Source organism: Callorhinus ursinus, unplaced genomic scaffold, assembly GCF_003265705.2.
Source record: "Callorhinus ursinus isolate GAN/ISIS: 27379988/994484 unplaced genomic scaffold, GSC_fseal_2.0 scaffold7, whole genome shotgun sequence".
Taxonomy (NCBI): domain Eukaryota; kingdom Metazoa; phylum Chordata; class Mammalia; order Carnivora; family Otariidae; genus Callorhinus; species Callorhinus ursinus.
Genome location: NW_027397069.1, coordinates 13,553,238 through 13,567,114, shown reverse-complemented (window position 1 = coordinate 13,567,114; position 13,877 = coordinate 13,553,238). Strand labels below are relative to the sequence as shown.

At 36.4% G+C, this 13,877-nt stretch overlaps 1 protein-coding gene across 7 annotated transcripts in view; it reads left to right on the top strand.

Moving 5' to 3' along the window:
* The window catches only part of GPC5 (glypican 5), a 1,333,521-nt gene that overhangs the window by 245,657 nt on the left and 1,073,987 nt on the right, over window positions 1–13,877 (top strand). The window lies entirely within an intron of this gene.

Below are 13,877 nucleotides of genomic sequence, written 5' to 3'. Positions count from 1 at the left end.
CTAGAACTTCTTTATCTAAATGGCTTATTTTTATTTGTTTATTTTTAATAGAACAGAGCCTATAGTTCCTGAGCTGGGGTTGGAACATTTGGGAGATGAATTTTAGCACACTTATATTTGCAAAATTGTAGTAATAAGTTTTTTCACTTTTATTTAACAACCATTCTGAATAAGGGCAGCAAATATTTGAATAGGGGGTGTGGGGACTTGGTAGATTTTTATGAGGAAAATCGATATTATTTCTAAAGTCATATCATTGAAATTATAATAACTTAAAACAGATTTTTAAAAGATATCTTTGAAGCACATATTTTTTTAAAGTTTAGATTTCTAGCAAATTTATAGAGGGCTGTTAGCATCCCATAGCTGAAATCACAAAATTGTTATATCCTATGCTTTCTGCTTTTCACTATGTTACTGTTGAAATATTTTCTGATAACATCTATGAGAGAGGAATGGATGTTGGAGTAAAACGGAGTCTTCTCGGTCTGATTGATTTTGTGCTTTACAACCCATTTCAGTTATCAGAAAGTATTTAAATTTTTTCCTCCTGCTATTTGGAAAGAATGTAATGGTCTAAAAGATTGCCTACCTTCTGAGGGAGTTTATTTCTTGTCAAGATAGAAACAGTATATTTACTAAACTGCCTTTAAATTTGGAGTGAATATTGCAATCCATTTCTTCCTCCATTTGCTGGCCTGTAATTATAGGAAGCACCCAAACATGACACGTGGCAATATAATCTAGCAGATCTGTAGACCATGGCTAGGATGTTTTAAAATTAGGAGATTCCAGAATGAAACTAAAACCATTTTTTCAGTGGTTAGAACTCACCAGTATTTTACTTTAGTATGAATTTGTATAGTGATGATTCTTGTATTGCCCAGTGACCTTTCTTAGCCGTTACTATAAAGCTAACAGAACAAACAAATGTATTTTTAACACTACACTATAGGCAAATATTCCTTCCCTATGAAATGGGGAGGATGTAAGATGCTAAGATACAGATTTGTATTCACCTTTTGGCAAAAAAATATCCACCAAAATTTTCTGGAAGAGGGTTTAAAATAAATATGTTTCTGAGACCAATAAATATGGTCAGTGATCTGCAGTGATTTGACATAATGAAATAAGTGAATATAATTAACTATGATGACAAAGTAAATTAAACCACTGTAGCTATTTAGAGGATACTAGCCATTTTAGCTGGAGACCATTTGCTTTTGTACATTTATGGATTATACAGAACTAGCTTTAAAAGATAAGATGTATAATTTGTATAATTTGTATAATTGTGTAGTTAGAGGGACTGTAGGTCCAAGTAACTCCTTTTAATTTAGAATACCATGTGCTACTTGATAAAATGGTTTTTCTGGCACCTGGATATCCTTTTAGGCATGCCTTGGAGACCCCGTAGTGTAAATAAAATTGTGTTGATTTGCTCAGGTCTGTGGGATTTGGACTTGGTTCTGGAGTGAACATTATATTTAAATACATAGGTAAAAGGCAGAGTGAAAACATTTAGAATGCTCACATATTGGTGTGGAAAGAAAAGTCTACGGAATCTGTGGGAACTTCTTCAGGACTCTAGGTTGGATAAGATAGTTTTGGGGGCAACATATGGTAATGGGGAAGATTTTTTTTTTTTTTAAGAAAGAAAGAATAGTTATTGATGACTAATTAGACATAGGAAATAAGAATCTTAGCACCTTGAGTCTGAATGCTTACAAGGCTGATTTTAATATATGAAAAGGAAGTCAGGAAGATGCTGAGAAAAGCAGAAGAGAATAGTAGACCAAAAAAGATCCAGCTTGATGTTAGGCATTGAAAAATAATTAGATCTCCGGGTAAGAAAATTTTGCTTCCTCAACAGTTCTCATAGTGTAATCTGAGGTTCATAAGATCTTTTCGGAATGTATGGGAGATCAAAACAATTTTCATAATACTATCAAGACATGATTTTTCTTTTTCTCTGCATTGGCATTTCCTTTGGTAGTGCAAACACAGTGGAGAGCAAAACTGTGGGACCTTTAGCAAATTAAGTTAGTGGTACCAACTTGTACTCATAGTCATTGTATTCTTCATACCTACAAACTTGCAGGAAAAAAAGTCCAGTTTCATTTAAAAAGTCCTGATGAAGCAGTAAAAATTATTAATCTTGTTATACATCAGCCCCGAATTATATACATATTTTTCACATTCTGTGTGTTGACATAATACATAAAGCACATTTTCTGCGTACTAAATGATAATGGCCCTCTTGACGAAAGACACCTGTGTGATCGTTTCAACTGCAAGATCAACTATCCACTCTTTTTCTTGAGCACATTTTTTTTTAGTGAAAAACATGACTGACAAATTATGATGATTCAGATGTGCGTATTTGGGTAGACATTTTCTCAAAGTGGACTAAAATGAACCCGCCACTTCAAGAAAAATAACTCATGGTGTTTGTTGCCAGGGATAACACTTGAGATTTCAAGAGAAAATTGGAATTATAGAAAACTTACAGGGATCACCATAAACTTGAAAAGTTCCTGATTACATACAGAAATGACCAACTCTGTCAGCATTGAGAAAATGTGCATAATGTGTGAGCCAACATTTCTAAATGTTAATGACTGAGTTACAAAATCATGCATGGGTAATAGAACCATGCATAGGAAAATGCAAACCAATGGGACGTCGCAACTGACCATGAAAAAAAATTAATTGTCAAGTTTTGGTGTAATAGCAAAGAAGAGTATTGACAATTATCTGAAAAGATGGTTAAATATACCTCCTTTTGCCAACTGCGTATCTTTGGGAGACTGGATATTTTTCCTTTTTTTTTTTAAGATATATATTTTTTAAAGATTTTATTTATTTATTTGAGAGAGAAAGAGACCACACACGGGAGAGAGCATGAGCAGGGGAGAGGGGCCGAGGGAGAGGGAAAAGCAGACTCCCCACTGAGTAGGGAGCCTGATGCGGGGCTCGATTCCAGGACCCTGGAATCACTACCGGAGCCAAAGGCAGACGCTTAACCGACTGAGCCACCCAGGCACCCCAGATTTTTTTCCATATACCTTGACTGAGACAACATATTAAAATGAATTAAACCCAGGAGCAGATATGAGAAGTTGGCTCTCTTGGATTAAGCCAGGTAGTAATAAAATTTACAACAATGTAAAATCCTGCCACTCTTCACACTATTTGTTTTGGAAAATATAGTTGTTTTTCACAAAATATGTAATTTATTCTAATGTAATAAGTTTGTGATAGTTATTTTTTAAGAGGGCTGAATAAAGGGGCACCTGGGTGGCTCAGTTGGTTAAGCAACTGCCTTCGGCTCAGGTCATGATCCCGGAGTCCCTGGATCGAGTCCCGCATTGGGCTCCCTGCTCAGCGGGGAGTCTGCTTCTCCCTCAGACCCTCCCCCCTCTCATGCTCTTTCTCTCTCTCATTCTCTCTCAAATAAATAAATAAATAAATAAAATCTTTTAAAAAAAAAAAGAGGGCTGAATAAATACTTTTAAATAGTTACCCATTGTTATTGTAAAATAATATATATATCTATAAATAGAACCCTCCAAGACAAAAGCTTTACAGGTTTCTCAGTAACTTTTAAGAATGTAAAGGATCCTGAGGCCAAAAACTTTGGGAATCACCGAGTAACATATGTACCTTTGGGGCTCATTAGCTTGGAAGTTTCATTTGATATTGAAGAAGTAGTGTTATATTTTGAACGAGATCATATAGAACAAATACCACGGCTTGAAAAAAAAAAACAAAATGGGCCTAGGTTTTGGAGGAATGAGTGAAAGAAAAATAAATGCCCTGTAGAGGATGTAAGGGTTTCACTGCCATCCGTTTTAGGGGCTGACGTACCCAGGAGAGTGCGAGTCCTGCGAAGAAGACCCTGCATTTGGTTGGATAGAGGTCTATAGAGACCTTGAGCCATTTCAGTGGCCCAGGGCAACCTTTAATCTGAACCATTCAGTTATCTCTCTCTGTCCACCTGAATCTTCCACTGTCTCCTGATGGAATTTACGGACCATCACCAGCAAAAATCCCTGGATCCTCAACCTTTATCTCTGAGTGGAACTTGACCTTCTTGTTCTCTCTGAACCTTATTACATCTTTCCTTACAGTCTTTTCAAATATAGACTCTTTCTTGGAGGGTCAGAATTGAAGAGTAACAGTGTTTATTTCCTTCTCCACATGAACTTGGTAATAAAGATCTTACATGGTCTCCTTTTTTCCCAGGGGTTAGGATGAATTTTCCAGTTAATAATTACAAATATTGGAAAATCTTCAGCTCTTTGGACCCCAGCACAACACATGTAGGGATTTCTTTTCATTTATTTTTGCTATGTTAATAATATTTGTTAATTTCCCAACAAAGGAATAATTATAATGGCTAATTTGGATTATATACCAATGTAATAGCCTAAGGTACTAAATTAACAGTGAAACCTCTGCATTTAATTGGATGTATAAAGTTTTGTTTCATTTTTAGCTTAAATATTTACCAAATGGCCCCTTTTTAGCTTATTTAAATAATCTTTCAGCCTTTTTAAAGAGCCTCCGTATCCCAATAGTTCAGAACCTAGACTCTGGAGCCAGATAGCTTGGCTTTAGATGCAGGCTCTGCCCCTTTCCATATAAATATATAAAGTCACTTACTTGAGCAACTTTAGGAAATCACTTAATTTTCAGTGCTGAAGCTTGATTATCTTTAAAATGGGAATGCTAATAATAATTAATTATTTATAATACCACTATTATGATTATATTCAGTCTGTAATTATGTTCACCAGACTCACTACCTGCTAGTATTCCATACTGTTGTTTATCAGACTTCTGATATTTATTATAACCTTAGTAATTTATTATTTATTTAATTGTTATTATAGTAAGATTACCTACACCATGGGTTGGGGAACCAAGTGAATTAATTTAACAAAAGCATTTTTTTTTTTTTTAGAGAGAGAGGAGGGAGTTGCAGAGAGAGAATCTTAAGCAGGCTCCACACCAGTGCAGAGCCCGATGTGGGGCCCGATCTCACAACCCTGAGATCATGATCTGAGCAGAAATCAAGAGTTGGATGCTTAACTGACTGAACCACCCAGGGCCCCTACCAAAGGAATTTAATAGAGCATCTAGCTTATGGCAAGTACATAGCACAAGTGAGAGATTAAAAGTAGTAGGATTCTTAAATGTGTTTTGAGCACTTTCCACCTGCAGGTGCTAGGACAGTATGTGCATGTACAAATTCATTTAATTATCAAAGCCACCATATAAGGTAGAAAGTGTCTCTCTACCTGTTTTGTGATGAGAATAAATGAGGTGTGGGGAAGTTAGAAAATTTATAGTCACATACCTAACATTTCACTGTGGATTTGAACCTACACCTATAAGAATGTAAGTGAGGCTTCCAATGAACCAAGGGTTGGGAGACATAAAGATGAACAGGACATGATTCCTGTCTCAGAGGACCTCTGATCCCTCAGGAAAGGGAGGAGGTGACAGTCATTCTTCAAACATCTTTCCAGTGCAGGACGTAAACACGGGGAGAGACCACCAGGCGTCAGCGTGTACTTTATTTCATTTGAATTTAATGGACACTGTCCCATTGTCAGAACTGACACTATGATACCTATTTTATTAAAGAAAAATTGATGCTTAGGCAAGTTAAGTGGCTCATATGATTGGTTTATGGAAAAGCCTAGACTAGAATCTTTGTCTCCTGAATTTGCAAGTCAAGTGTAGACATTTGTTGTCTTCCATGATCAGTATTATAGTAGGTTGAATATTGGCCTCTGGAGATATCAGGGACTGATCCCTGCATCTGTAAATCTGGGAATAAAAAGGTCTTTGCAGATGTGAGTAAGTTAAGGATCCTGAGATGGGAAGATTATTTTAGATTATTTGGCTGGACCCTAAAAACTACCACATATATCCTTAAAAGGGAGACAGAGATTTGAGATACACACAGAAAAGACAACATGACTATGAGGCAGAGACTGGATTTACACACCCACAAGCCAAAAAGTGCCAGCAGACACAAGAAGCTGGAGGGGGCAAGGAACAGGTTCTGTCCTAAAGTTTCTGGAGGGAGTTCAGCCTGGCCTCTGGTGATTTCAGCCTGGTGGTTCTGATTTTTACTTTTGGCATCTAGAGAGTAAATTTCTCTTGTCTTAAGCTGCTTATTTTGTGGTAATTTCCTACAACAGTAATAGGAAGCCACTATAAGCATCTTCTGTGGTTGGGGGAGGAGTGTGTTCCTTGATCCACATGGTTGCTCCCTTCTCCTCAAGAAAATCCCCTTGGACATGCCTGCCGGAAGACTGACGACATACTAGTACTCCAGACTGTCATTCGTCAGAACTCTGGTTGTCTTCCCTTATCAACTCAAGACTTTATTACCCAGCCCACTCTCTCTCTCTCTCTCTTCACTTCTCTTACTACCATCCTTGGCAACTTTAACATCCCCTCTGTAGCCAGTGTCCTCGTATCCACACGTGCCCTAGATTACATTCTTTTGTTTATTCAAAAAATCTTCTCCAAGAGTTCTTACCCCCTGCTCAGCCATCAGTATTTATTTGTTGATCAAATTGCTCCTATCAGCATATGAACATCCCATAAATTCTCCCTCCTCCTAAAACAAATAGCTTTGCCCTCGCATTTCGCTCCCGTGCCTGTCTTGGTTCTCTACTTCCATTATAGCAAGGATTTTCAAGAGAGTTGTCTATATATTGCCTCAATTCCTGTTCTCTTTTGTGCTCACATTCTGCTGAGGCAGCTCTTGTCAAGGTCATTCAGAGCCTCTCTCTTGTCAGTGCCCATGGTAGGTTGTTATTCCTCATCTCACTTGACCTCTTAATAGCATTTGGCATGATGGATGACTTCCTTCTACTTGAATCATTTTCCTCCCTTGGTTTCTGGCCTAGCCCACTCTCCTGATTTTCTTTTCATTTCACTGGCTTTCTATTCTCATTCTTCTTGCTGGCTGCTCTTCTTTTCCTGCAGCTCTGCACTCTTTCCTATCTTCCGTTCTTAGGTTATTTCATTCAGTACCCGGATGTGACTCTCCTTGCCCATCCATCTCAGGTCTATGTCAGCAGGCTCCACTTTCCCCCTGAGACACAAATTATTTTATCTAACACTGTACTGAGAAGCTTTATTTGAATTTCTAATTGGTATTTCAGTCTTACCACGTCCAAAGTAGAACTCTGAATTTCCAACTCCCACCGCACACAAACATGGTGCCTCCATAGACTTGCCTATCTCGGTAATTGGCACCACTGTGCATCCAGCTGCTGAGGCACAGGCTTCAGAGGTATCCTTCATTTACCCATTGTCCCTGCATCTCCCTCCACACAACAGCAAGTCCCTTTGGATACCACTTATTAATGCATGTGGTCAGTGTGATGACTTTTTGCAACTTACTCCACTACCACTCCAGTCCAGGCCACGGTATCTGTCCCGCTTACTGTTACCATAGCTTATGAACTCAACTCCCTGTTTTCTCTCTTGCCCTTGTCCCAACAGTCCATTCTCCACACAGCAGCCGTGATCCTTCAGTATACAAACCAGATCACGTTTCTCCATGTATAAAATTCCCCAGTGGCTCCTCATTCCACGTATAAAATACAAACCCCTGACCATAGTCTGTGAGGCTGTTCTGAGTTCTCTGATCTTTCTCCCCTCCTCTCACTGTTCTCCAGTCACATTGACTTTCCTCAGTTTTTTTAGACAGCAAGATTCTTCACACCTCAGAACCTTGCATTCCACTTCCTACAAACCTGCAAACCACACCCCATCTGCTCATGGCTGGCTTTTTTCATTAACAAAGTCTCTGCTCAAATGTTGCTTCCTCAGTGGAGGCTTTCCTGCTCACATTATCTTAAATGCTCAATCCATAGAAAATCAATTTGCCCAAACCAGTTTGCCAAATTAATTTTTTAATGTGCCAAATAACCAAATACTATATATAGTTCGGATAGTTTGGTTATAGTTGGTAAATTCAGGAATTTTGCTTTTGGGAATAGATTAGTCAGGGAGCTTACTTTTGATTGTGTGCTAATGAGTTGATTATGGACAAACCGACCTAGAGCCCTCCAAAGCAGTGATTTTATCACTCTCTACCCTTTAGTGTTTTTTCTGTAGTACTTACTTAATACAACAATAAATCGTATTTATATGTCTGCTTTTATATTTTCCTATCCTTTAGACTCTAAGCTTCACGAGGGTAGACTTTTCAACTTTAGTACTGAGGTCTACAGCAGGTGCTCAAAAATAATGGTTTAATGAACGAATGCAACGAGTGACAAAAAACAATTGGATTTGAATACATTGAAGAAGGAATGGGCAATGTGTCACTCTAAGCTGAAAATACAGAACATTCTTATTTTCTTGAGCTATCAAAAAGAGAAAGTGAGATTATGAAGTAAAGTGACATAAAGGTTTTTGTTTAAGTAAGGGAGACCAATGTGTTAGAGTATGGAATTAAGGGGAAAAGAAAAAAAAGGAAAAAGACCCACCAATAAAGGATATTGATTTTTTTTTAGTTTTGTGTAACAGTAGAAGATGATATAAATCAGTGAATAAAAAACTGTTTTATATGACAGTTCTGTATTTCTAGATTGTGTTTCTGGGTTTATTTATTTTTAAAGATTTTATTTATTTATTAGAGAGTGCGAGCAAGTGGGGGGAGGGGCAGAGAGAGACAGAGAGAGAGAATCCTAAACAGACTCTGCGTTGAGAATGGGGCCAGATGCAGGGCTCGATCCCATGGCCAGGAGATCATGATCTGAGCCAAAATCAAGAGTCGGATGCTTAACTGACTGAGCCACCCAGGCACTCCTGTTTCTGGTTTATTTTAAAAATTATTAGATTTGATTTAAAATCTTCATCCCACAATAACTTATGAAACAATCTATAGTGAGTTGTTTGACATTGATTTTATCTGTTACGTAAGTGCTTAAATGAGTTTAAATCCTTGCTAAAGTCATAAATTGATTTTCAGAACATAAATGATTATAAAATGATAGTAGTAATAAATGTGAAGCACCATGATAACCTCATTAGTGGGGAGGGACATGAGGAAGGAGAAAAGTTGAGAAAGTATTTTTCCATGCAGTGCTTGTCCAAGGAGACCAGATTAATTACTAATATGTTAATTTTTGGTGATACAGATTAATATCCACTTACTATTTATTTGTATAGATGACTAATTTCTGAAGAATGATATTATAAATCATACTGCATAACATTTAAAATATGTCATTAAATTAATCTAGAAAACTTTTATTATACATTTCATTTTGTGAAAAAGTTGAGGAAATATGCAAATATCAAAGGGATGAATTCAGTATAAAAACTTCAGACTGGAGAAATTGGTAATTGCTTCTTTTACTTAAATATGCATATCTTCACAGTGGCTATGATGGTCTTCTGCTAATGGAAGGAATTACTAAATGTGACCATATTAAAATTATTGGAAGGCATTTTTGTTAAATAAGAAAGGCAGATTTACAGTTCATTGTAATATGTATGTGATAAAAACTGGTTGAGAAATTGCTCTTGAAATGATCTACCTGTCTCTACCTATCTACTCATGTACTGATAATTAGTACAGAGGAAAAGATAATTTCTGACACAAACTAGCTCTGAAGTAGCAGGATATTGAGGAATTATCTGTGGTAGTAACAAAATTTGTGACTTGAGAATTGTAAGGCACAAATATGTAAATTTCCTCTGAAAATTTCTCTCCAACCCAGGTACACATTGTAAAATCATCTGATTATCCACAGTTGGTATGATTTAATCTTTCTTCATCTATTTCATTGCTATGTTTGAGAATATCTGGGGTCTTAAATTGTAATAGATACTTTGAACTTTGTATCTTAAAATGTCCATATTGTCAAAAATAATAAAAATATGAAAAGGGTCATAAAATGTTCATGTCATGCAGGGGAGGTTATTATAACAGTTATTTCATGATCATTAGATTTTGAAATCATCTTTATCTTTAAAGCAGTAAAAGCTCCGTAAATATTGTTTCTCTCATTGTAAAAAGCTATGTGCATGTAAGTCTTCACTGATTTTGCAATTTGTCAAATTTAATTTTAAATCAGTATCACCTTGTTTTGTCTCCACCACTTGTATTTAAGTTTAAATCCTCAGTTTAAGTGTCAGTAATCATTGGTATGTACTGTAAAATATCTCTAAAGGGAATGTGGGCTGTGAACAGTTGATACAAGTTTCCAGTCATAGGTATTTTGTTATTAAATTTTCACAGGATGTTAATGTTGAAAATAGAAGTGGTTGCAGATCAACTTCATGTATTCCAACTTCATTTTCTACTTAATGAGATGATACAGAAATTAATTCTCTCGTAAAGCTGGGGGAAATTATGTTTTTTATTCAGTCAGTAATTAGATAACAGTTTCTTACTCAACCTACCACTCCTAGGCATTAAAAGGAAAGTTGGAAGTTTCCTGCCTTGGTAGACTTGATCTGATAGCACTGGAAAGAAGAGCTTATTGAAATTCTCAGTGAAAAGCAACAGATGATTTTTTTTCCTAGTCTGTTTCTTAACTTCCTTAAGCAAGCCTAGCAAATGTTTATTTTAATTTTCACTAGGTGTTATAATTTTAGGCACATCAACAGAACACTATTATTTGTATAGCTTAGGTGAGGGCTGTTTTTTACTTACTAAAACTTTGTAATGAAAGGACAGTATGGTTTCTCTTTAATAATGAAGTAAACGTGATGAATTATTTAGCATCTACCCTACCTTGGATTTATGAATACTGATTTTGTATGTGGATTATTCTTTTGCACAACAGCAAAATCATTTATTTATTTGACAATTCTTTTGACAAGTTTAAATTCTTGTTAAAATCATAATACTAATTCCATAAAATGGAAGCACTCAACTATGGAGAACATAGGAGAATGAAGTGATGAGTTTGCAAATTCCCAGCTAATTTTAGTAAATTCAACTTCAGATTTTGCCAACTTTTCTTTAAAAAAAATTTAACAAAATCATTCAGTGGATTGGCTTCTAGACTATTCAATTTCTGATGTGTTTATATATTAACATTTTATATTAGGATCAAAAATTCACAAAAGTATGTTTATCCTTAATCCTTAAAGATTCAAATGTATATAGAACAATTATTTAATGTTTGTCATTGGATTTAAGAAATATTTAGGATCACAAATACACACATTCAAATATACCAACACATGTTTAGGTAATTCAACTAACTGAAATGTGTCAATATCAGATTTAACACAGATTGAAAAAAAATCTTTATATTGCAATAAGTTAGTAAGTTAATAGCATAACTGAAAAACTGCTACAGAATAGTCCATTTTAAAAATCCATTTTGTGTTTAGATATTCAGGAAATAGTCAGAATGTTGGTATTTGGACACATGTCATCTCTTATTCAGAGGTTAGCAAAAACAATACATAGTCATGAAAACTAAAATTATAATATTTACATTAGAGACAAGTTTTAAAATGTTACTCTAATAGGATTCCTAACATTTTTATATACTTTGCAGTTATTTTGTTTAAAAGGTCAGATGAAAACTAGTCTGAAATAAAATAAAAGTAAAAATCCTAAACATTAAATATCTTCTTTTCAATATTGCTTTCACAGAATAAATTAATTTGCAAAACCTAGTTGTTATAGGAGCTGAAAAGATAAATTCCACATATTCCTGAATCATTATAAGTTGCAAATTACTGGGACTGGAATTTATAAAGAAACATTTTATTTTTTACTTTAAAAGGTTGTGTTTCAACATCACTTAGAGTTGGCAGAAATCAGATGGAGCATTTGTATTTCCTGGGGTAGCATTCAACGTTTATTGCACTGAGAATCCTATGGCGGGTATCGGTCACAATCACGTCTACAGCACACACCTTAGAAAAACTGGTGGGAAGTATGTAAGCGTGCCTGTGGTATTGGTATCTTTAAATCTATCCTTATTTTATCTTAAAAAAATTGCAAACATTGCTATTTAACCATCACTGGCAAATAATCTCATTTGCAACCTACCTCGTAATTCTTGGCCACACGCAATTTGCTGAGAGACACAAACCTATATTAATGAGAAAAATATAAGCTTAGCAGTTTTATTTTAGCTCCAAGCACAGGTTTAATTCACTTTTCACACTCACTCTTGCAGGTCTTTGAAAGCAGAGTACCGAGGCTGAGACTGCAGCTGTGGGGTCAGACTGTATGGCGGAACGCTTGTTGAGCTGCTGTATAAACGGGGAGAGAACATTTTATAGATTATCTGCAAGTGCAATTTTTCAAAAACTGCTAGGTTGAAACAGTCATGGAAGCTGCTGGTTAAATGCAGACTTGTGAACCAAAACAGACCCATTGAGTTGCAAACCCTAGTGCAGAGACCTGGCAATCGGAATTTCCCTTACCCAGCCTGGGCGATCAGGTGATCTCACTTGGCAGAGCGGCTAATCTCACTCGAAGCCTTCATTCACTCATTTTTACTGAGGGTAGAGTAGATAGGCTTACATTCTAGTGGGCTCTGGAGATGCAGAGATAACAGAAGTCCTGTTTCCTTGGTAAGTTAGAGTGTGTAGTACTCTGTGTTGCCATAGAATCGCAAAGGTTATAGGTTTTAAAGGTTACCTTTAAAAGCGGTTGCCTTTGGGTTACTGGGTGGCTCAGTTGGTTAAGGGTCTGCCTTCGGCTCAGGTCATGGTCCCAGGGTCCTAGGATCGAGTCCCACATTGGGCTCCCTGCTCTGCGGGGGAGCCTGCTTCTCCCTCAGCCTCTGTCTCTCATGAATAAATAAAATCTTAAAAAAAATAAAAAATAAATAAAAGCTGTTGCCTTTGATGATGGGGTAGATGCCCTTCTTTAGTTCAGGCTGGTGTCGCAGAATACTGCATGCCTTATATAAGCAAAAAAACATTTATTTCTCATAGTTCTAAAGGCTGGGACATCCAAGATCCTCGTGCTGGCAGAATCATTGTCTGGTGAGGGCCTCCTTCTGGGTTCCCGGATGGTCATCTCCCTGTGTCCTCACGTAGCAGAAGGGGCCAAGGAACTCTCCAGAGTCTCTTTTATAGAGGCACTAATCCCATTCACGAGGGCTTCACCCTCATGACCTAGTCACCTCCCGAAAGCCTCACTCCCAAGTGCCATCATGTTGGAGATTAGATTTCAAGCATATTAATTTTAGGGGGGAAACAAATATTCAGTCTGGAGCAAGCACCTTGATATATCACACTAAAGCTTGAAACTCAACATTGAATGGTCTCCGAACAGAATCAGAGTACACGATACTGTATTTTATCTGTCTGTGCTTTTCCTAAAGGTGTTTGGTTTGGTTTGGTTTGTTGTTGCTGTTTATTTGTTTTTAGGACACTATGGCATATGCATGCACTACTAATAAAGTAGACACAGTTCCACTTTATTAGTAGCTCTCCCTGCACTTCTGCCTTTTATTATTTCATTTCATTCTACTGTCGTTCCATCTCCTTTTATAATATATTCAGTGGTCTGATTACTGAATTACTGTGTGGTCTTTTACAACCTAATTAAAAATAGCTATGAGATCGGGGTTATGGGAGATAATTTTATTGATGTATTTTATAATTAATTATGTATTGATAACAGTCCAGCATCATTATTTATTATAATTAGGCTAATTATAAAATGTAATTACTAGAATATCCAAGGTGTTCAACTGCTGCCTAAAGCTATCATTTTGAAATATAACTTTTGCCAGCCAATTACTACAGCCTTCCTTAATTTGTGGATAAATCATGCTCTGTTATTTCTACGGAGAAATTGATTTGGGAGCATCAGTTCCCTAAGTGAGAAAATAAAATGTCCACAG